At 43.3% G+C, this 23,395-nt stretch overlaps 1 protein-coding gene across 3 annotated transcripts in view; it reads right to left on the reverse strand.

The window, feature by feature from the left end:
* Window positions 1-23,395, reverse strand: part of Fam222b (family with sequence similarity 222 member B) — a 60,770-nt gene that overhangs the window by 22,402 nt on the left and 14,973 nt on the right. Inside the window, exons 1-2 of one of the 3 annotated variants that reach the window (XM_052193967.1) lie at window positions 19,299-19,543; window positions 17,806-17,894 (exon numbers count right to left, since the gene is read on the reverse strand). The exons of 1 other annotated variant lie outside the window; for it this stretch is intronic. The gene's annotated coding sequence lies outside the window, so the exon portion shown is untranslated. Of the gene's footprint in view, window positions 1-17,805; window positions 17,895-19,298; window positions 19,544-23,395 lie in introns of those variants that run through there. One more of the 3 variants, XM_052193966.1, reaches the window with a different exon arrangement.

The following is a 23,395-nucleotide window of genomic DNA, read 5'->3' on the forward strand; positions in this document are numbered from 1 at the left end:
TAATGACAGCCTGTTCTTCAAGCCATGAATATAACAGAAACAGACAGGAAACAATCTGTCAACACACAACTTATCTTCAGCACACGTATGTACATACTACATACGCCAATAAATTAAGAGGCAGGTAGGAAATCCCGGGTTTTAAGCTGTCTATGTTATGTTGTTGCATCTGTGATCACCATCCTTGGCTATACAGTGAGCTACACTGTGAATTCAAGACCATCTTGAACTACAAGATGCAGTAGTGGTGTATACCTTTAGCCCCAGCCCTAAAAGAGAAAGCAGAGGCAGGAGGATCTACATGAGTTTTATGACAGCCTGATACACAAGAAAGTTCCAGGACAGCTGGGGCTACAAAACCACCACCAGCCAAAAGGGGCTGGTGGATCTGCTTACAGATGTAGGCATCATCAGGCCCAGTTTTTGGTTTGTTTTTTTGTTTTCGTTTTTGTTTTTTTGTTTTTCGAGACAGGGTTTCTCTGTGTAGCCCTGGCTGTCCTGGAACTCACTTTGTAGACCATGCTGGCCTTGAACTCAGAAATCCGCCTGCCTCTGCCTCCCAAGTGCTGGGATTAAAGGCGTGCACCACCACAGCCCGGGGGTTTCCCAGTTTACTTCTTACAGTACCTTTTTTTCTTTTTTCCTTATTCTTTGAGACATGGTCTCATTGTGGGACCTTGGTTACCCTTAAACTCAGTGCATTAACTAACCGGTCTCTGCCTCCTGAGTGCTGGAATTAAAGACACACACACACACTGTGGTGGTTTGAATATGCTTGGTCCACAGGGAGTATGCCATTGTTGGAGGAAGCATGGCACTGTGGGGGGTGGGCTTTGGAAGTCTTGTCCTATGCTCTGGATCAAGAGACCCTCCTCCTAGCTACCTGGAAGACAGTCTTCTGGTTGCCTTCAAAATAAGATATAGAACAAGATGTACAGCGCTCAGCTTCTCCAGCACCGCGCCTGCCTAGACTTTGCCATGCTCCCTGCCCTGATTATAATGGACTGAACCTCTGAAACTGTAAGCCAGCCTCCAATAAAATGTTGTCCTTTGTAAGAGTTGTGGTGTCTCTTCACAGCATTGGAAACCCTAACTAAGATACGCACTATCACACCTGGCTAAGATTTATTCATTTTATGAATGCGTTGCCAAAATGTCTGTTAGTGGCCAGAAGATCCAGAAAGCTGGATTCCCTGGTACTAAAGGAGTTGTGTTGGTTCTGGGAACTGAACCTAGGTTCTCTGCAAGAGCAGCATTGTTCTTGATGACCAACTCCCCCTTCTTTTAAACTATTTTTATTTCATCATTTTATGTGAACGGGTATTTTGCCTGCATGTGTTATCTGGCGTACCACATGCATGTAGGGCCCACTGAGGCCAGAAGACAGTATCTGATACCCTGAGCTGGAGTTAGGGACAATTGTGCCAGGCAAATGAGTGCTGGCAATTGAACCTAAGTCCTCTGGAAGAGCAGCATGTGCACTTAACCAATGAACCATCTCCATAGCCTTCCCATTCCTTTTTTTGGAGACAAGTTTTTATGGCCGGCTCCAAATGCTGGTATACAGCCAAGGGTGTCCTTAAATTCCAGATTCCCTTGGCCCCACCTTCCGAATTTTGGCCACTACATCCAGCTTTGTGCAGTGTGAGGGACTGAACCCAGAGAGCTCTGTATGTGCCAGGCAAGCACCTTCCAACAAAGTTGGACCTCTTGCCTTTTCATGTATCTATCTCTCTTTGTAGAATAAAGTTAAACCCCTTACGTCACCAGTGTGAAAGACAAGTAAAATGCCAATAGCAAAAGTGCTCTGGCTTCTGGAAGGCGCAAGAACTTCAACCTGCTGTGACTCACAAATGTGTGTGTCTTTTTAAAGATGGTCTGCATCACCTCAATTCTTCAAACTGCATAAAACTTGACTTCCACTCAGCTCTGGAACCGATCCTGTAGAGTGCTTTGCTAGGCAGGTGGGCAGTGCACGTTACAACAGCATTCCTAAAGCGCGGGCATGAGAACTGATGCAAGTTCTTTTTTTTTTTTTTTGGAAGCCCCGACCCCCAAACCCCCCCCCCCCATACAAGTTCTAATCCAGCCTGGTCCAGGACGCTGAGACTGTCTCCGTAAAGCACAGCCTTGCTAAATGCAGAGAATTAATGGCCGATCATTTCAAATCTGCTGTGAAGGGTTGTGAGATGTTTAGTGGACAGAGTTCAATCCTGAGTCCAACAGGGTAGAAAAAGAGAACAAACTTCTGTAAGATGTCCTCAACACTCCGAGTGCTGTGGCACACACAGATATAAAAATAATTATGATAAAGGTGATAAATCTGTTCTTAAAGTTGAGTGTTAGTAGCTCTTGCCTGTAACTCCAGCTCCTTCCTGGGAGGTGGACTCCAGAGTATCAAGAATCTGAGGTGTCAGCCTAGGCTACCTACAGGGAACCCGCCTCAACAAAACAAAACAAACAAAAAAGTAACAATGTTGAAGTATAAGAGAGGTTGGGCTGAAATTATAGATGCCTCAGAAAGTGGTCTATTAGGAAGGATTCTCATAGTTGTTTGTAACAATGGAAGGCCTTGAAATTAATGTGTAGCTGAAATGACCTTGAGATTCTGATCCTCCTGCCTCTACCATTTAAGTACTGGAATTGCAGACATGCACAACCATACCTGGCTTTCTTTCTCTTCTTCTACCAAGCTTTCTACTAAAAGAACATTCTAGGGTTGGGCAAGATGGTTAGGAAGGTAAAGGTAAACTGCCAAATTTGACAACCTGAGTTCGATCCTAGAAACCACAAAGTAGAAGGAGAGAGCTGAGTTGTTCCTCCTCTGATGTGTCTATACTTTGAAGAAACTACAGACACTCATGCACACATACCTGCTGAATGAATGAAAATTCTGAAAAAAAAAAAAAACACACACTATAATAAACCAAGCAGGGATTGCAACTCACTCGGTTGGGTGCCTGTCGAGCATACACGGGGCCCGGCACCAAAAGCTCAGCGTGGTGTTCCAAACCTCTAACCTCAGCACTTGAGAAGTGAAGACAGGAGGATCAGAAGTACAAGTTCGCCGGGCGGCAGTGGCGGACGCCTGTAATCCCAGCACTCTGGGAGGCAGAGGCAGGCGGAGTTCTGAGTTCGAGGCCAGCCTGCTCTACAGAGTGAGTTCCAGGACAGCCAGGGCTATACAGAGAAACCCTGTCTCCAAAAACCCAAATCAAAAAAAAAAAAAAAAAAAAAAAAAAAAAAAAAAAAAAGTACAAGTTCATTCTCAGCTACATCCCAAGTGGCTACACAAGAGTGTCAATAAACAGATAATACTCTGAAGGAAGCATATCCTTAACATCTTTATTGAGGGGCTGGAGAGATGGCTCAGTGGTTAAGAGCAGTGACTGCTCTTTCAGAGGTCCCAAGTTCAATTCCCAGCAACCACATCTTTATTGACTTAAAAATACTCAATCAAAAAGTTTTCCTTTGCACTTAGAACTTAAAATACAACCAGACACCAACCTGTTCTTGCAAATTACTATTGTCTGACAATTAGCAAACAGTGCCGAGAGTGACATTTAGTTCTATCTTGGTCTAGTCTCCTATGATAAGCAGAAGTAAACTCAAGGGTATGATCTCAGGATATAAAAAAACATTAAGGTTGTTCCTAATAGATTCTTCTAAAATATGATTCTATACAGCTCTTCAAAATGACAATATGTTTTAATTGTGAGACAAACTTCTATAACATTCTGACCTCTTGTCAAGAGGTCTGGAAAAAGCAGTAACTGCAGGGAGGGAGTGAACAGTGCCATGGTGGTCATTGAAATCCATCAAGTTCATACTTCAGCCTTGGGATAACTGCAGCCGAAACTGACTCTAGAGGAATTATCACTGCAATCTGCAATAAAAGCTAATTGGACATAATTGAACTAACGCCCTAAACAGAGGGAAGCGGGAAGCTGCAATTGGCAAAAAGCCCATTTCTCCTGTTCCTTCTATCTGATAGCAAATGAAACTACGAATGATAATTTGTGAACAAACACGAAATTGCTCTCATGGTCCCCCCCCCCCACCACCACTGCAAATCACTCAGGAATTCCAGCTAATGCCCAGCATGTTGAGCCAGGAGAAAAATCATTAACTAGTATTTCTGCTACAGACTTTAACAATAGCATCATTAAAGCTGAGGATTGCTAAGAACTGTTAAATTTCCTCTGGACAACCTAAGCAAACGCTCTGTGGTGTTGTTACCTCCATACTCTAAAGCTCTGTACCGCATGAACTGTATGCCACCAGCATGTTCTACTAAGGAATTATGCCAGGGGTCTGGAGAGATGGCTCAGCAGTTAAAAGTGCTTACTGCTCTTGCAGAGGACCAGGGTTCAATTCCCAGCATGCACACAGCAGCTCACATCCACCTATAGCTCTCCAGTTCCAGGGGCTGATGTCCTCTTCTTGTCTCTCTGGGCTCCTGTATGCACACACACTTATGCAAGCTCACACATATATACATAATAAATAAATGTAAAAGAGAATCCAACATGAACACATTCCCATTTTTATTACATTTTAGTTGTGAGTGTACATGTGTCACAGTACGCACGCAGCAAGTCAGAGCAAGTCTTTCCCTTCTACCATAGAGGCACCAGGAATCAAACTCAGGACACCAAGCTCAGGGGCAAGCACCTTCACCCACTAAACCATCTAGATAGTTCCACAGCCTCATTTTTAGATAGGAAAATAGCATTAATTAACTGGTTCATTAACAAAATTAAGTCACTCATGAACAGACTTTGGATGGCAGATCCCCACGCCTGACTCACTCACCTCTACTCTACTGGGTACTATGCGCTTCGCTCCGGAATAATGTCAGACTTCTGTTGTTCTCCCCCTCTTTCACTTCCTTCTTGTCTTAATAAATTTACTTTGTCTATGGGTATTTTGCCTTTATTTATTCCTGTGCACCATGTAACTGCCTGGTGTCTTTGGAAGTCAGAAGAGGGCTTCGGACCCCCTGGAACTGGAGTTACTAATGGCTGTGAGTCACATGAATGGTGGGAACTAAACGAGACAGTACTTTTAACTGCTGAATGCTGAAGCAGCTCTCTAAAGTTCCTTATAATAAACAAGTTTTTGTTTGTTTACTTTTGGTGTTGCTGGGATTTGAACCTAGAGTTTCCTAAGTGCTAGACAAATACTCTGCACTTTTTTCTTTTGGTTTTTTGAAACAGGGCTTCTCTAAGTAATCCTGGCTGTCCTGGAACTTGCTCTATAGAGCAGGCTGGCCTTGAACCAGTGATCTGCCTGCCTCTGCCTCCTGAGTATTAAGATTAAAGGCATGGTTCCCTTTTTCTTTTTAGAATACTTTTACTAAATATCCCTGCTAGCCTCAAATGTAATATATAGTCCATGCTGGCCTTGACCCTGCAGTGATTCTACTTCTTTATTTCCACATATGGGCTAATAGGTATGACACACCACGACTGGCTGACCCACTTAGGGACAGACGGCTTTTAAAAAGTCAAACTTTTTTTTTTTAACGACAGAGTCTCTCTATGTTGCTCTGGCTGTCCTAGAATTTGCTCTGTAGATGAGGCTGGCCTCTAACTCAGAGATCCACCTGCCTCTGCCTCCTGAGTGCTGGGGTTAAAGGCGTGTGCCACCACAACCCATCGTTAATGCTACTTCTTTTTTTTTTTCCTAATTTTTTTATATATTGCTGACAAAACACATTTTGGTTACAGAGAGAAAAGTGTGTGTGTGTGTGTGTGTGTGTGCGTGCGCGTGCGCGCGCGCATGCATAACAGAACCAGAAAATAGCTCAGGAAATATTTTTTCCCTTCTACCACGTGGGAACCAAGCCACGGAACCAAGATCATCAGACTTGGCAGCAGTGCCCTTTATTCTGAGCCCCTCCCGCCCTCCACCCGACTATGTTTTATTGTTGTTTACTGAGATGGAAGCTTGTTTCATGGTCTAGGCTGGCCTCAAAGTCAAGGCAACCCTCTTAGCTTTATCTTTTTTGTTTGTATGTTTGTTTTTTGGATTTGGTTTTTTCGAGACAGGGTTTCTCTGTGTAGCCCTGATGTCCTGGAACGCACTCAGTAGACAAGGCTGGCCTCGAACTCAGAAATCCACCTGACTCTGCCTCCCAGAGTGCTGGGATTACAGGTGTGAGCCACCACTGCCCGGCTCTCTCTCTCTCTTTTTTTTTTAAATTATTTATTTATTATATGTAAATACACTGTAGCTGTCTTCAGACACACCAGAAGAGGGCATCAGATCTCATTACGGATGGTTGTGAGCCACCATGTGGTTGCTGGGATTTGAACTCAGGACCTCTGGAAGAGCAGACAGTGCTCTTAACCGCTGAGCCATCTCTCCAGCCCCAAGCTCTTTTTTTTTTAAAGATTTATTTATTATTATATGTAAGTACACTGTAGTTGTCTTCAGATACACCAGAAGAGGGTATCAGATCTCATTACAGATGGTTGTGAGCCACCATGTGGTTGCTGGGATTTGAACTCAGGACCTTCAGAAGAACAGTCAGTGCTCTTAACCACTGAGCCGTCTCTCCAGTCCTAGGTTTATCTTTTAAGTAGTGGGATTACAGACAGTACATGGGATTACCAACCATGCTCAGCATTCCTGTTTCCCTTGGTAAACTCTAAATTTGAGTCCACCCTGTTCTACATAGAAAATTCCAAGTCAATCAAGGTTACACAGAGAAAAGAACATAAATGTCATAAGAAAATAATATAAATGGCAGTTCAGGGGACTGATACCCAGAGGGGGTTTCACCTTCTCAAAAGAGAATGAGAAGATTTTTGTGAGGGGTCCTGGGAGGAAAGGAAGGGCTGAAATTGGGCTGTAAATGGAATAAATAAATCTAATTTTAAACAGCATTTTAAAGTCAAAATAATAATAATGAAAATTCTAGTGCTAAGTGTCAAATACCTCCCATGAGTTATTGTGCAAGGAGGCCTGAGACGCAAGCTACTGTCGTTCTTTAGTGCATCAGCGCTAGGTGGCAATACTGTGGTGCTAACACACAAATTTTGGTTACAGCACAGGAAAACCAAGCTGCAACTGACTTGAAAACTTGCTCCTTGCTGGCTATGGTTTCCATAGCGCAGGAAGGTGCTTTGCATGACCCCAAGGGATCAATGGTGACCATATCTTCTACTACACCAACTAGTCAAGCAAGATATGCACACTGTACAATGGAGACATGAAGGTTATGGAGGAGCCAATGCTTTCAGACTGGGCCTGGGGCTTGCGCCACAGGAAAGAGTAAGATGTTTGTAACTCTGATCCCAAGTTTACTCATGCTTGGGGAAGGTTATGTTTTGCTAAACAGACATGCCAAACTGCCTTCTAAATTCTTTATGTTTACATACATATGCCTTCAACCCTAATCAGGAAAGGTTCTTTTGCAGTGGGCAGCAGGTAAGGAGGGACTATAATGAGTCAAAATGCTTAGAATACATGTATTGAGCCTCAGACACAAACAGCACATCTAAATCAAGCCTGCCGCATGCCCCTCCCCACAAGGCTTAAGGATCATCACAGAAGAGGATGTAACATAGATGTAAGAAGCAGAGGTGGGGAGGTGTGGTGTGAACAGACGCCATGATCCCTGTACTTATGAACTCACTGCAGGTCACTGTGCTGACCTGCCCACCATCAAGCCAACAAGACCAGGAAGCATTCCAACAGGCGGCACTAACTGGTCTCAGGGGCCTTTAAAGAAGAAAACATTAAGTGGGAAGGGGACCTGATGGGGTATCTGGGAAGAATAACACGGTGAGATAAAAAGGAGAGTTAGGGGTGGACATGGTCAAAATACGTTGTCCACAGGTAAAGATTATCACCAAATAAGTAAAAGATATTTTTATAAACAAAAAGAACTTCATTTGTTACTGTCATAAAAAATAAGATTTTTTTTTAATTTTTTAATTTTTTGGAAGCTTTTTCGAGACAGGATGTTCTGGAATCCAAAGATCTGCCTACTTCTGCCCTTCCCATGTGCTGAGATTAAAGGCATGTGCCACTATGGCTGGCCAATTTTTTAAGCATTTGACCTTTGTTTAAAAATAAAATAAAATATTCCCAAGTTAAAATTAGAAACAGATTCCCAAAATACATATAAAATTTGGTTGTTCTTTCTCATGGCCCATTAACTACGTAATCAACAGTAAGTGAGCTGAGGAAGTCATCAGACAGCCTCCTGTGCTATATAAGTCTTCTACAAATTAATACAAGTTCAGTTTCTGAAAACGGAGCTTGAACAATTTACTTTTTATTTATTTTTATTTTTTATTTTATTTTTTGAGATGCTAGGACACTGCCCACAGGAAAGACGGAATGAACTTGAGACGCACTGGGACAAATCTTATCCTGGTACCTTGGGAAAATGGAGTACAAAACGGACAGATGGTTAATCAGCAATGTCTTCAGAGAATACTGCTAGGAGGAGAGGGTTAGAGAGAGGGTTGGGATTTAAATGAAGCCCTGCTGTGCATAGCAGCCTGTGCCTATAACACTAGCACTTGGGAAGCAGAAGCAGGAGGATCCTAAGTTTGAGACCAGCCTAGGCTTCAGGGGGGATGATGACCTTTTCCACAGCACCTCGCACTACTGACTAGTGTGTCCTAGCCTTAGCTCCCACTCACATTCAGATCACTATGTTTGTCTCACGCATAGACATATTCTACCTCAAAACAGAGATGTTAAAATGAAAGCTGAGCTCGGTGGTGGTGGCTGCACACGCCTGTAATCCCAGCACTCTGGGAGGCAGAGGCAGGTGGAGCCTGCCAGCCTGCTCTACAGAGTGAGTTCCAGGACAGCCAGGGCTACACAGAGAAACCCTGTCTCAAAAAAACCAAAATCCCCCCCCCCAAAAAAAAGAATGATGAAAAATTTAACCAGTCTGGCAGAAATGAACATATTCCAACAGACACTTTACCTTTCAGACTATTAAAGCAATGTGCCCTAAGAAATTGGAATTTCCCCAGGAATCTCAAGCCTGGGCCAGTAGGCTCAGAAACCCTTCTCTTCAGGGCTGAGATTACAGATCAGGGAGCCAAAGACGGGTTGTGAGTCGCACCACACCACAGTCAAGAAGGTGTCTACTCCCTGCTGGTCCTCAAGCTTTTTTTTTTTTTTTTTGTTTTTTTGAGACAGGGTTTCTCTGTGTAGCCCTGGCTGTCCTGGAACTCACTCTAGACCAGGCTGGCCTCAAACTCAGAAATCTGCCTGCCTCTGCCTCCCAAGTGCTAGGATTAAAGACGTGCGCCACTATTGCCCTGCGGTCTTCAAGCTTTAATCTCACTTCAGGGCCCAAGAAGAACAGATTTGTGGGGGTTACTAGATCTCTCTGCCCCTTTCCCCAGGTTGGCTACATTGAGTAAATCTCCCTTTTCTCATATACATACATACATACATACATATATATATGATATATATATATTATATATATCTTATAAATCAGCTATAGAGCATTCATACACAATTCCCCCAGAAACCAAGGGGAGATTATCTAATGTGAAAAGGGGTAATTGCATCTGAGATGTTAAAAAAAATTATAAGTGAGGGATCTAGAAATACAGAGACAGTAAATAGCCCAAAACACACTCATTTAGTAAAGACACCATTCACTCACTAGTACCTATTATGTATCAGGAACTGTGGCAATAACGCACATCAGAAATACAAAAAAAGAAGAACAAATTCCCTGGTGAAATGTGAATATAAAGTTGTTAACAAAAGATGCCAGGTATAGTTTTAACAGTGGTGGCAACACACTCTTACTTAATCCCACCACTTGAGAGGCAGAGGCAGGCAGATCTGAGTTGGAAGCCAGACTGTTCTAAATAGTAAGACACAGGATGGCCAGAGCTATAAAGACTCCAAATAGGGCTGGAGAGATGGCTCAGGGGTTAAGAGCACTGACTGCTCCTCCAGAGGTCGTCCTGAGTTCAAATACCAGCAACCACACAGTGGGTGGCTCACAACTATCTGTAACAAGATCTGACACCCTCTTCTGGACTGTCTGAAAACACCTACAGTATACTTACATATAATAAATAAATCTTTAAAAAAAAAGAAAAAAACTCCAAATAAAACAAACACAAACAAAAAAGAAAAAAAAACCTAGCAACCCAGCACCACACACATATACATAAACATACAAATAAACAAAAACCCACAGAAAGCTAGGCATGGTAGCATCAGAGCACAATCCCAGCATGTGGACACTGTGGCAGGCACGGAGCATAAGAGGTCCTTATACTCAGATCAGCACTAGAGAAAAGAATGTTAAACACACAGGCTGCCTCTACAGAGAGAAGGATAGCCTGTTTACTATACAGAAGGCTGGAATTGGGTGTGGTTAATAGCCTGGTGACCCCTGCACTGTGTGGCAAAACCACACTGGTTCCTTTCTTAGACCCTTATCATGAGCTTTGCCAATCTATAGAACCTATCTTTATGGAAGATGCTATACGTACAAAGAGTTTTGAAGTAGTCGGTCATGTCTTAAGCTTCCTTTTTCGAGACAGGGATTTCTCTGTGTAACCCTTGCTGTCCTGGAACTCACTCTGAGAACCAGGCTGGTCTGGACTCAGAGATCCTCCTGCCTCTGCCTCCCAAGTGCTAGGACTAAAGGCAAGGCCACTACACATGATTCTGTCTTAAGCTTTATTATACACAGGGGACTGAGTTATTAATCACAAGGAAATTTTTCACCAAATCATGCTGTGCTTAAATAGATGTAAAATAAATTACCCAGGATCAGACTCCCTGAGCTAACACAGCACTACTGAGTCATTCATGTTAAACCAAACCACCAGCTGGGCAGTGGTGTCGCACACCTTTAATCCCAGCACTTGGGAGGCAGAGGCAGGCAGATTTCTGAGTTCAAGGCCAGCCTGGTCTACAGAATGAGTTCTAAGACAGCCAGAGCTACACAGAGAAACCCTGTCTAGAAAAACCAAAAAAACATAAACAAAATCCCAAACTACCTTGTCTCTTGTCACAGATCCTTACCTACACTGGCTCACATGGGCCCTGCCTTGATACTGCCCGCAACAAAACAAAACAGCTGATGTAAAGTAGACCTAAGGCATTAACTAATAGGACTACTTTGACCTGTATTTGTCACGTCCCTAGTATAGCGCCTCTGTCTCAAAAACAACAGCCAGACATTGGTGGAGCTCTGTGATTCAAAGTCAACCTGGTCTACTCTAGTGCCAGGCTACCCAGGGTTACATACTGAGACCCCCATCTCTAAAAAGGTGCCCCAGGACCACCTGCAAGTCTGGTTCTAGGGGATCCGACATCCTCCTCTGGCTCTGTGGGGACAGGCACATGCATGACGCAGTCACCCATACACACAGTAATAAAGTAAAAGCATGGTGCTGCTGCATCTTTGGGTATTTTTGTCTATGCTTTGCATCTTTGCTTTTTTTGTACAAATAATAAATAATCAAGAAGTGACTGTTCCACTGGTCAGAAAGGAAACTTTGACTGTAGCCCTGTCTGTCTGCTGATAAGGACAGCCTCCTCCTTCTACAGACAGGCTAGAATGCAACCAACTTGATCTACTGTGGAATTTGTCTTTATTAGAATATCCCACAGTGAACCTTTTTTCCTTTTTCCTTTTGACTGGTAATAGCGTCCTACTCTTTGGATTCCCTTGGCAACCAGAGAGACAAAAACAGCATCTCAAGGAGAAGGCAGGAAATGTTTATTTGTTGACTTTTTTTGCAGTCCTGGGGATGAAACCCAGAGCTTTGGGTGCTCAGTGCATGCTCTTCCATGAGCTCTACCCTATTTTTAAATAATTCAAAGCAAGAAGAAAACTGTTAAATACAGTTAGAAACCCAGAGGGAAAAAAATCAAAATAGTATAATGTTTGTAATTCTAGCAACCGAAGCAAGATGACCTAGAGTTCAATCTGCAATCTCATGACTCGAGAGGCTGAGGCAGGAGGATTGTAAGAACCAGGCCTCCCTGAAATTCAGAAAAGAAAAGATTCTAACTCAGAAATCATGGTTCTGGGCTGGGCAGTGGTGGTGCATGCCTGTAATCCCAGCACTCTGGGAGGCAGAGGCAGGAGGATTTCTGAGTTCAAGGCCAGCCTGGTCTACAGAATGAGTTCCAGGACAGCCAGGGCTATACAGAGAGAAACCCTGTCTCGAAAAAACAAAAAAACCAAAACCAAAACCAAAACCAAATAAATAAATAAATAGAAGAAATAAATCATGGTTCTTATCTGATTTTTGAAAAGCCTTAGTTTTTCCTATCTTGGAAAAATACAGAGAAAGTAATTATTGAATCCTTAGATGAAAACAAATCTTGAAGTAAAAATATTTATCCCGATACTAGAAACTCTTGGCTTAACCCTTTTTAAGTTGCTAACACAATTATATTATAAATGTATTTAATTTTGAAGCATGATATGTATTCAAGCCAAGAACTCTGGGGGCAGACCCAGACCTTGTTATTTGCCTCATAATTACAAACAATGAAATTTCTTATTAAGCAAAGGTCTACTATTTTGCTAAACAGAATACTGTTCACAGAGAACCAAGCTGGGGAAGGACTCAAAGGACTATATTCTAAAAAGTAGATTAAAAAAACTCGATTTGATTGAAATGAAAAGATAAGTCTGTAATGCAAAGGTAACTTTTGGGGCTGAAAAGATAACTCGTGTTGAAAACACTGGCTGCTCTTCCAGAAGACCAGGGTTTTGAGTCACAGCACCCAAGTGGCAGCTCACAACCCTCTGTAACCCAGTTCCAGGGGAGCCACACACTTTTCAAGCTTCTGAGAACACTGGTTATGACATGGTAGACAAACATACAGGCAAAATATCCATACACATAAAATAATACAACTTTTTTAATTGAAAGGTAACTTTGTTTTGAATGGCTCTAACAAGCCCATAACACATTCAGTAACAAACACAGTCCAGGTAATTGATTCAGTGGACTCTTCCTCTGTCACAGACAGACTGAAGAGCTTTGAGGATAATCTCTCTCACTCTCCCAGGACTCAGCAGGAAGATTCATTATTTATACCCTCAGTTGTTTACTCTGTCCTATTTTCCAATCCATCCAGGCCCAAGGCATCACTGGCCTGCTTCCAAAATGGACATGTTAGCTCATTGTCCCACTAGTTATAAAACCAAAGAGATTCAAACAATGTGATCTAATACCACAGAGCAACCTCATCTACCACCTAATCCAAAACTAACATTACTTTGACTAAATAAAACCTACTTATCATCATGGTTGGCTATTTACCTGATTAATTTATTAATTACAAATTTCTTTATAGTCTCCCTATGTAGCACAGTCTAGTCTCAAATTTAAAACCCTACCTCAGCCTCAGATTGCTAGGATTGCAGGCAGGCAGACTGATTGATTGTTCAGAGGTTCTAACCAACATATATACACACTCAACAAGTTTTTTTCCCCCAATAATTTATTTAATTTCACTTTATGTGCATTAGTAATTTGACTGCATGTGTGTTTGTGTGAAGGGTTTGGATCCTCTGGAACTAGAGTTACAGATAATTGTGAGCTGCCATGTGGGTGCTGGGAGTTGAACCCAGATCCTCTGAAAGAGCAGCCACTGCTCTTAATTGCTGGTCCATCTCTCCAGCTCTCCCCCCCCCCCCCCCCCACACACACACACACAATTTTTTTGGTGAGTCAAAAGAATTCTTAAAAGGCAACATCATTACAAAGGCAGCTCAGGTTCTCATCAGGAACAGACCTGTAAACTTCTGAGGATTAAACTGATTGAGATGCAATCTGCCCCACCATTCTTCAGGAGTATTCAGTAACTTACCAGCAACTTTTAGGTTTCAAACCTGGGACAAAGAGTTAGGTGCCTATTTAACATATCAAAATGGACACGGCCACCAGGTTCTCCCTGCCCCCTCAGCCCCACCTGTTATAGGGTCCTCTACCCTGAACTCTCCACTCTAGCAAAATGGGCTGCTCTTCGGTACATAATCCAACCTTCCCCCCCCCCCTTTTTGAGACAGGGTATAGCCCTGAATGTCCTAGAACTCACTCTGTAGACCAGGCTGGCCTCGAACTCAGAAATCCACCTGCCTCTGCCTCCCAGTGCTGGGATCATGAGTGTGCGCCACCACCGCCCAGTTTTAATCCAACCATTTTGATAGCCCAGTTTTAATCCAACCATTTTGATAGCCTGCCCTCTGTTTGTACTTTGGTCTCCTGGTTGTTGCGCCTGGTCCCCTTTCCCTCTCTTCCTCCCCTCTATCATCTATCTCATGTGGCCCAGATCAGGGTCATATCCACTCCAGATTCTCCCAGAGGTCCCTGCCTCTGGCTATGCTCTCCTACATATCTAAAATAAACGTTCTCGTTCTCCTCCAACATACGAGCAGACATGTTTCCTTCCTTTCCCTTTTTATTTCTTTTTTTCATTCATCAAACAATGTTCTAAATCTTTATCTGAGTGGTAAACAGATCAAAAACTCCACCAAGTCTGTGGCCCTCTAACTCATAACACAGAACTTCCTCAAAAGACGGACCTTGACTCAACATTCAAGCCTAAGGAGAGTTTAAATTTAAAACCACACCCGAGCTGGGCGTGGTGGCGCATGCCTGTAATCCCAGCAGAGGGAGGCGGATTTCTGAGTTCAAAGCCAGCCTGGTCTACAGAGTGAGTTCTAGGACAGCCAGGACTACACAGAGAAATCCTGTCTCGAAAAACAAAAAAACAAAACAAACAAACAAGCAAAAAAAAAAAAAAAAAAAAAACCCACACCCGAGGGCCGCCTGAGGGCTCAGCAGGTAAGAAGCTTGCTGCCAACTGACTCCTGAGTTCAGTCTCCAGGAACCAACTCCCACAAGGTGTCCTCTGACCTCCCTATGTTCCTGGTGAGCCCTGTGCATGTGTGTATGCATCTCAAATAAATTAATTAAAAATAATAAAACATAAAACATATAAGATACTGGTTGTGAGCTTAGGAGGAAGAGGCAAGCAGACCTAGGGGTTTGAGGCCAGGCTGGTCTACAGGGCCAGTTCCAGAAAACCCTGTGAGGGGGAAAAAAAGCAAGCAAAAAAGATACTGGCTGTGACATATGGCTGATAAAGCTAAAAACTGTCATCAGACACATCTCCTTAGGAACACTCTGTCTCTACCTAGGTCTCTCACTTAAAGCAACATTCCAAAACCTTTTTACCTCTAATATAACTTCACACACCGAGTACTCCTCCCCACTTCTAAACCTTACCACACCCAAGCATATTATTCTAGGAATTAAGCAAAGCCAAGAATCCAATGCTTCCTTCACTTTCCTTCACTTTCTCAAGGGATCATTTCATACTTCAGATGTGATTAGACTAGAGTCTCCCCTTAAAACATAAAGCCACTTTTCTTACATTCCAAGCTGCACATCACAGGGATAAGCACACTGCTAAAAGAAATTCAATGAGTTACTTTAACTTCAGCATACTGTCTCTTCAACCTAACAAACTACAACTCTTTGCTCTGCATAACTGTTTCCTTGCAAAAGCTATATCTGAGTTTCCAAGTCCTTTAAATGACACCTGGAGACGAACGCAGATACACCATTAATAATTCTATACATAGCCTCTTGCCTCCTGGGAAAAATTCTTTGGGGATCCCATGCAAATTACTGACGGCACAACCAGACAAGAAAACAGGTCTGTTAAATCTGGCGGTATAACTCAGTTGGCAGAGTGATTTGCCCACATGCACAAAGCCCTCACTTTTTCTACACTGTAAAAAATTAATATAGTAAGAAAAACTGTAATCCCAGCCCTTAGTCTAAGGCAAGAGGTTCCAAAGTTTAAGACCAGAGGTAAGGAAATGGCTCACTGGGTAGATTCCTTGCTAATAAGCATAAAGAACCTAAATTTGGGAGCGAGTTGAGGTGATGCACATTTTTGATCCCAGCACTTGGGAGCCAGAGGCAAGAGGACTTCCTCGAGTTCCAGGCCAGGTCTACATAGAGTTCTAGGACAGCCAGAACCACATAAAGACCCTATTTCAAAAAAACTAATCTAAACTAAACCCAAACCCAAACCCAAACAACCAAACAAACCCAACCTGAATTTGCGTCCTTAACATCCACATGAATGCCAGGTGAGGCAGAGGGTATCTATAACCATAGTGTGAGTCAGAGATCCAGGGGGCCTGGAAGCTTGCTCTGTCTGAGTCAGCATGGTCCAATCTAGTAAGAAATCCTGACTTGAAAAATAAGGTCAAGGGGATAGAGGAGTGGCTAACAAACAGCACTGGCTGCTCTTCCTGGGCTAAATTCCAAACACCCACATAGAAGCTTACAATATTGTGTCTACAGCACAAGTTCTGGTCTTCAGGGGCACCAGGCACACCTGTGACCCACAGGCATACCACCTACATACATAAAATGAAAATTTTAAGACATTTTTCTTAAATAAAGGAAAGCAGCCATTTGAAGAAAATTTCTTGATGTCAACCTCTGGCCTCCACTGGGAGCAGTAAACCTGCACATGCATGCATGCATGCATGCACACACACACACACACACACACACACACACACACACCTTAACCTGCACATGCATGCACACACACACCTTAACCTGCACATGCATACACACACACACACACACACACACACACACACACACACACACACACCTTAACCTTGACTCTGCTACAGAATAAGACCCTATCTCAAAAACAAGACAAAAAACAGGGAGCAAAGTATAATATAGCTTTATAGAAAGCCATATTAAGTATTCACAGCTGGGAAAAGAGAAAAGAAACTCTAGGGTATCAACTAGGAGGGCAAACAGACCAAAGCAGCACTGCGTCCAGGTACGTTTCTTGCTCTGACTTCCCCACCTTGCTAGAGAGCTCAGCACACTTCAAAGGTGTCATAGTCACACCTCTTATCCCACAGCTAGGAAAGCAAAGTCAGGCAGATCTCCTGAGTCTGACACCAGCCTGAGCTGGGGCAAGGGTGGTGCATGCCTGTAATCCCAGCACTCTGGGAGGCAGAAGCAGGTGGATTTCTGAGTTCGAGGCCAGCCTGGTCTACAGAGTGAGTTCCAGGACAGCCAGGGCTACATAGAGAAACCCTGTCTCGGAAAAAAAAAAAAAACCAAATCCCCTCCCCCAAAAAAGACACCAGCCTGTGCATTGAATTCCAGACCAGCCAGAACTATATAGTGAGACCCTGTCTCTATCAGACAAAAAATTAAGTATTTTATATTTTATTCAATACACTAACTGTCCAAAGCTCGAGCCAGTGATTTTTAACACTATTCTCTGTAACAAGTTAGGTAAGATCTGTCTGGAGGATCCTCTTCCCTTCCCAATTTAAACATAATTTGGAGCCCTTAGGGATAAAAGCCTTTAAAAACAAACAAACTTCAAAGCCAACATAGGGTTATTATGAATTTCCTTTTTGTAAAAAATGCAATACTAATACTTACTTGAAATGTTATGTGTATAAAATACGTATCTGTGTATGTGTGTGTGCATATATGCACACATGGAGACAAAGTTCATTTCCTGATCTATTTTTTTCCATCACTGAGGTGACTTCCTGTCCCATCAATTCTATCTTTCTTCTGTTTATTGCTTTGAGACAGGGTGGTATAGCGCAGGTTGGCCTTGAGGCTCTAATCTCTGCTCCCTCATCTCCACAGAGCCCCCTAGACACTAAGCAAGCACCCTACCCCCTATTTTCCATACTTCACTCTCATCCCAATTGTTCCTGACTGGCTAGAGATAAAATAAATCAAGAAAAATTACTCATCCAGCTAAAACTGTGACACAGCTGCAGAACATCAATTATATCTTCAAATCTGAACTCCAGTTACAACAACCATTGGGAATTAAACCTGGAAGATGAAAATAAATGAATCACTTTAGTTAATATTTATATAAAATGTTGTCAAGACACTGGTGTTCACCTCTTCTTTGCTAATCAACACAGAACTAAAGACAGTCCCCAACACCTCTGATGGAAAACACCATATAAAAGACCAAGCAGGGATGGTGGCTATTGTCCCAGCACTGCTGAGGCAAAGGCAGGTTAGGTTGACTGCTATAAATTCCAAGACAACTTAGCTACCAGGCCAGGGCAACAACAGAGGGAGACTCTGTCTTCAAAAAATAATAACAAAACAAAAAACAAAGATAACACAGACACTGCCATCCAAAAGCATGTCATTTGTTCCTAATATTGTAATTCCTGGGCATTTCACCTTCACTTGGTAACTTTCCTTCTACTTAAAATATGTAAAGAAGTTCCTAATTTAAGCTGTAGAGACCCATGTAATTCAGAAAGAATCCAAATCTAGCACAATGGTGCACACCTGTTAATTGCCAGTAGTTTGCAGGAAGCTAGAGCAGGATGATAGGAATTCCATGCCAGGTTGAACCTGAACTATAGAGGAAGTTCCTCTTTAAAAAAAAAAAAAAATCCGTAAGTTATAAAGGCAAAGAACTCCAAAAATAAAAATCGTCTAAATTGTAATGATACAGCCACCCAAATTAATAAAAGATTAAGGAGAGCTCTTAAAAAGACAAACAAGTCAAACTATATTTTTTAAAAGATGCAGCTTTGGTGACAGAAACAAATCCCTTCATGAACCCTTGAATATCACTAACCTGTGACTATAAGACATACAGCAATGGAGAAGCAGATAAGGCCTTCAAGTTCAGTAAGAAGGTAAGTTTTCCCAGCTCCAGCTCTGTCTCCTTTAGGGCTGAGCCAATACACAAAGCCTGTGACAGTGTTCTCGAGAAAGAGACTTTACCAGAGTTCATCACTAACAGTTATCAGGATTGCTTTTAACTACCAAAGCCGGAGGGCTGCTCTTCCTTCCCACCAAAACCTCCGACTCTTGAAGATTACTGCTGCAGATTAAGACCGACTCAAAGAGAATAGGGCAGTCTTAATAAACGCAGATGCTTACAGCTTCAAAAAGCCAATCCTGGGTTCTATCTTTCCCCCCGCCAGTTTACTGCATCAGATGCCACATGAAAAGGGATCCTCTTTTTCCCATTTGTGCAATTTACTACGCGGCCGACATCTACATGTCGGTAAAAAGAGAAGTGTCCTGAATCTCCTTAACCAGCTGCAGGGGTGAGATGAAGAGATAGAAAAAAGGATGAAAGGTAGAACTGGAAAATAAAGATAAGGTGACGAGACACAGAGATCATACTTCCCATTCCATTTCCCCTCTCTTACAAGGTTAAGTCGGCTAAAGTCCGGGTGGCGTTAGAAAAAACACACACACCTTGCGCCCTGGGCAGGAGGTGAGGTTGGCTCTGCAGCTCTCAGTGGGGCTCCAGGCTCCGCCCCGCCGGCCTGGGACAGTGCAGCCCTGCTTGCCCCAGTCCAGGGAGGACAGAAGAGAGAGAGGGCTTCTAGAGGCTCAGGCAGGGGGAGGGGGAGACGGCTACTCCGGGTGCCAGGCTCACCGAGAGCGCTGCACTCCGCGGTGCGCCTACACCCCCTCCCCCAGCCGGCTCCGGCTCGCTCCCCTCCGCCGCCGGAAGCCAGCCCCGCCCCCTCAACTCCATCCTTGCTCTTTGCAGGCTCCCTCCTGTCTACAGAGCCAATCCTGAGCCAAGGAACCAGCAGAGCGACTTGCCATACAGCCAACTGGGGAGGCCCACTGGGAGGTCAGCCGCCGGGGATAGGCCAGCTACCCGGGCCCCGGCCCCGGCACGGCTCCTCTTTGTTACCGCTGCCCCCGTCTCTCCTGGTGCCCACAAGGAAGCTGGGAGCCGAGCATCCAGCGGCCGGGCCAGGTGATGCTCCGCCTGCCGCTTCTCCTTCTCCTCCACCCACTCTGGGTACTAAGAGTGACCAGCCCTCGGGTGTTTCCTGCCAAAACGCTTCTTCAGACTTCCAAACCAAGTAACCACCGGAAGACACCCAACCACAAAAAGGATGCTCTCCAGGCCTCTCTGCTTTACCTTTCTTTTCTCAGACTAATCAACTGAATTCTGTCAAAACGATGGAAATATTTAGGTGTTAATCAACTGCAACAATTTTATGTTGGAAATTCTTGCTTTCCCTGAGAGAAACTGGGGGAAAGGAGAGAAGTGAGAAAGTGTATCTGGAAGTTGGTGGACGTGGGACGGAACACATCAAATCTTCCGCAAAAATAAATAAAAGGAAACGTACAAAGGTCACAAAGTTGGCTTCAACCTGTATCACATCCAAGGCACCTACACTCAATAATCCTGGAATGGCCACTTCCTTATCAGATTTCAGTATAATTAAGATGCAGACGAACCAGGTTTCCTTAAAAGTACATGCCCAAAGTTGTTTAACACTGACAGTCCATTAACTGACCGTCTATACCCAAACTTAAATAGCTAATGGCAGTGTTAAGGGGACACTGGCTGGGATGGAATATACTCAAAATGGTATGGTTTCTTGGGTTGTGGTGGTGGAGCAATATATGGGGTTCATTTAACAAAAACGAGGGGTGTGCTGGGGATGTAGCTTGGGTGGTGGAATGGTTGCCTAGCGTGCATTAAGGATTAGGTTCAGGCTCCATCAAAAGCAGGCAAAGTAGTAGAGTCAAGAAGATCAGAAGTTGGAGGCAGCCTAGGTTGAGAGACCTGGGACCGACTGACCTACATCGAGAGAGCTCGTGGGGCAGAGCATGGCGGCTCAAACCGCTGATTCTCTATTGAGGAGGCATTTGAGTTCAAGGAAAGCGTGAGTTCCAGGCTAGCACAGGCAGCAAAGTGAAACCCTATCTCAGAAACAGAACAAAACAGCAAATAAACCAGAAGGACACCTTGGCTGGCAAGTCATTTCTAACTAAATAATTCAGGACTCCACGGAAAAGTCATTAGCAGATAAACCTGGGGGAAAAAAAGCTCAAAGACAGATAAGGTATTCAAAAGGGACACTTTGTGATAGCACCTCCCTGATCTTCTCTGTGGTTTAGGATGCTGGCTTGGGCTGTGTGTGTTGGGGTGGGCTGCTGGAGGGATAAGTTGCTAGTTAATTCCTCATACTGACTGGGTAGCACATGGTAGAAAAAGAAAAAAAAGCCAACATCTTGAAAAAGTTTCACACACATACACAAAATGAGACAGCAAGCTTGCAGATCAAGCATGATTTGGCATCTTTAACTACAGAGCCAATTTTCTTAAGTGCCAAAGCCAATGGCTTCTCCTGTAGATAAAATGGCACAGTTCCTGAAAAAGCCCTGGACGCTGTTTCCCCACAATTCTATAATCTGTCAGAAGACAGAAAACAAAAAGAAGGCTGTGCCAGCCAGAAAAAGCAAATTATAACCAACACAGAGCCAAACTTTATTTCAGACAGAAGGAGCTGTTCTATGTGTCTCTGAAAGAGGAGAAACAAAAGAAGCTTACCATTGCTCCAAAAACCAAGGGCAAGCAACTAATTTAACCAAACACCATGTTGAATTAGCATTTGCTGCAAGAGGCTGCCTTCTCACTTCCTATTCATAGCCTAAAAGGGTATTTGCAATGCTTATTAAGAAGAGCTGATGCCAACAATATACAAGGAATTTTTACATGCCAGTAAGAAAACGAATAAAAGCAAAGGAGAAAGTATTCAAAGAGCATGAACTAAGTCGTGTAGGAAATACATAACCTCAAGGGCCTGAGTACAGGGCCACCGGCCTATAATCCCAGGATGGAGATAGGAGAATCTGAAGTTCAAGGCCATCTTAAACTCCAAAGGGAGACTGAGGCCTGCCAAGGCCAGAGACAGGATAGGTGGTGCACCTGGAGAGAGGGCTCAGTGGTTAAGAGAAATGTTTTTTCAAAAACCCTAAGTTTGGTTCCACCAAAAGTGTAGTTCAACAGTCTGAATTTCCCCTGTGTGAGGATCCAACATCCTCTTCTGGTCTCTGCAAGCACCAGACACATAAATACATGCAAGCAAAACACTCGTATACATAAAATAAAATGATAAATCTAAAAAGGAAAGCAAGCATGTGTAGGTAACAGATTGCTGTAGGGCTTCATGCATGCTAGACACGCACTCTATGCTGAGCCGCATGCTCTTCTGTTAACCTTTCATTTTTTTAGACACAGGCTAGCCTTCCATTCACCCTAGCCAAGTCAGGCCTTAGAGTTGAGATTTTCCTGTCTTAGCTTCTCAAGTAGCTCAAGGGTTTGTTTTGTGTCACCAGGCTAGGCCAGGATCTCCTTGTCTAGTCACCAAGTGCACGTGCACACCATACACACACACACACACATACACACACACACACACACACACACACACCTCAAATAGAGCTTGTGTACAGTAAAAGCAAGATGGGAACATCAAAGAAGAAAGAAAAACTAAGCTTTTACCTGTCTTTGATATAAGAGGTTATAGAGACCAGGTAGGTTAATACAAGTAATCCTCACACTTGGGAAAAGGATCAGCACCAAATTAAGCTACATGAGACCCTGTATTAAAAACGATGAGGGGGAGGACAAGGAGGAGACATAATGGAGTGAAACAGAAACCTACATTCTAAAGATTCAAAGATTCAATTCCAACCTATAGAAAATCAGTATCAGAAAATACTGATTAGAAAATTAGAAATAGACAGGTCCTTAGGCTGTAGACAACACAGGATCCCAACAGAACTATAAGCAGGAAGAAGTTCTGAGCCTATCAGCAATCTCACCACATAAAAGATTTCACTTTTCCCTTGTATCAGGTCTATCCTAATGTTCCCCTATAGTCAATGTCACTTTAGAGACTAAGAAAAAGTCCAAGAGATTCAAATTTCAAGCATGTCCCAAGTACATGATAGATAATGATCACACTGATTCTACATTTAGACCCAGGTGTGGAATACAGTGCTAATTTTTGCCTTCTTTAAATCCTAACTGAACCCATCACCTAACTCAGCGCTTCTCGGGCCTCCTAAAGCTGAGACCCTTTAGTACAGTTCCTCCTCACAGTTTGCTGACGCCCCCCACCATAAAATTATTTTGTTGCAACTTCTCAACTATAACTTTCCAACTGTTCTGAGTTCTAATGTAAACAGTTTTGGAGAGAGAGGTCTGCCAAAGGGGGGTCTTAACCCCCAAGTTGAGAATTGCTGCCTAATTGCACTCAAGTGTCTATATAGTGTTCACTACAATGAAGACGGTTTTTCAGTGTTTCTATTGGTTGGCTACGAAGCTTTAAATATAAATAGTAAACCCTCCACCAGATTAGTACATACTCCACACTATTATAAGTACCACAGAGTGCCATTCATCCTTCTACATGAACCAAACACCAAGAGGATGAAAATCATATAAAAGGGGCTGGCAAAATGATTCAGTGGCTAAAGGTGCTTGCCTGACCTCCTAGAGTTCAAGCCTCAGAACCCATATAAAGATGGACAGA

Source organism: Apodemus sylvaticus, chromosome 10 (genome assembly GCF_947179515.1).
Source record: "Apodemus sylvaticus chromosome 10, mApoSyl1.1, whole genome shotgun sequence".
NCBI lineage: Eukaryota > Metazoa > Chordata > Mammalia > Rodentia > Muridae > Apodemus > Apodemus sylvaticus.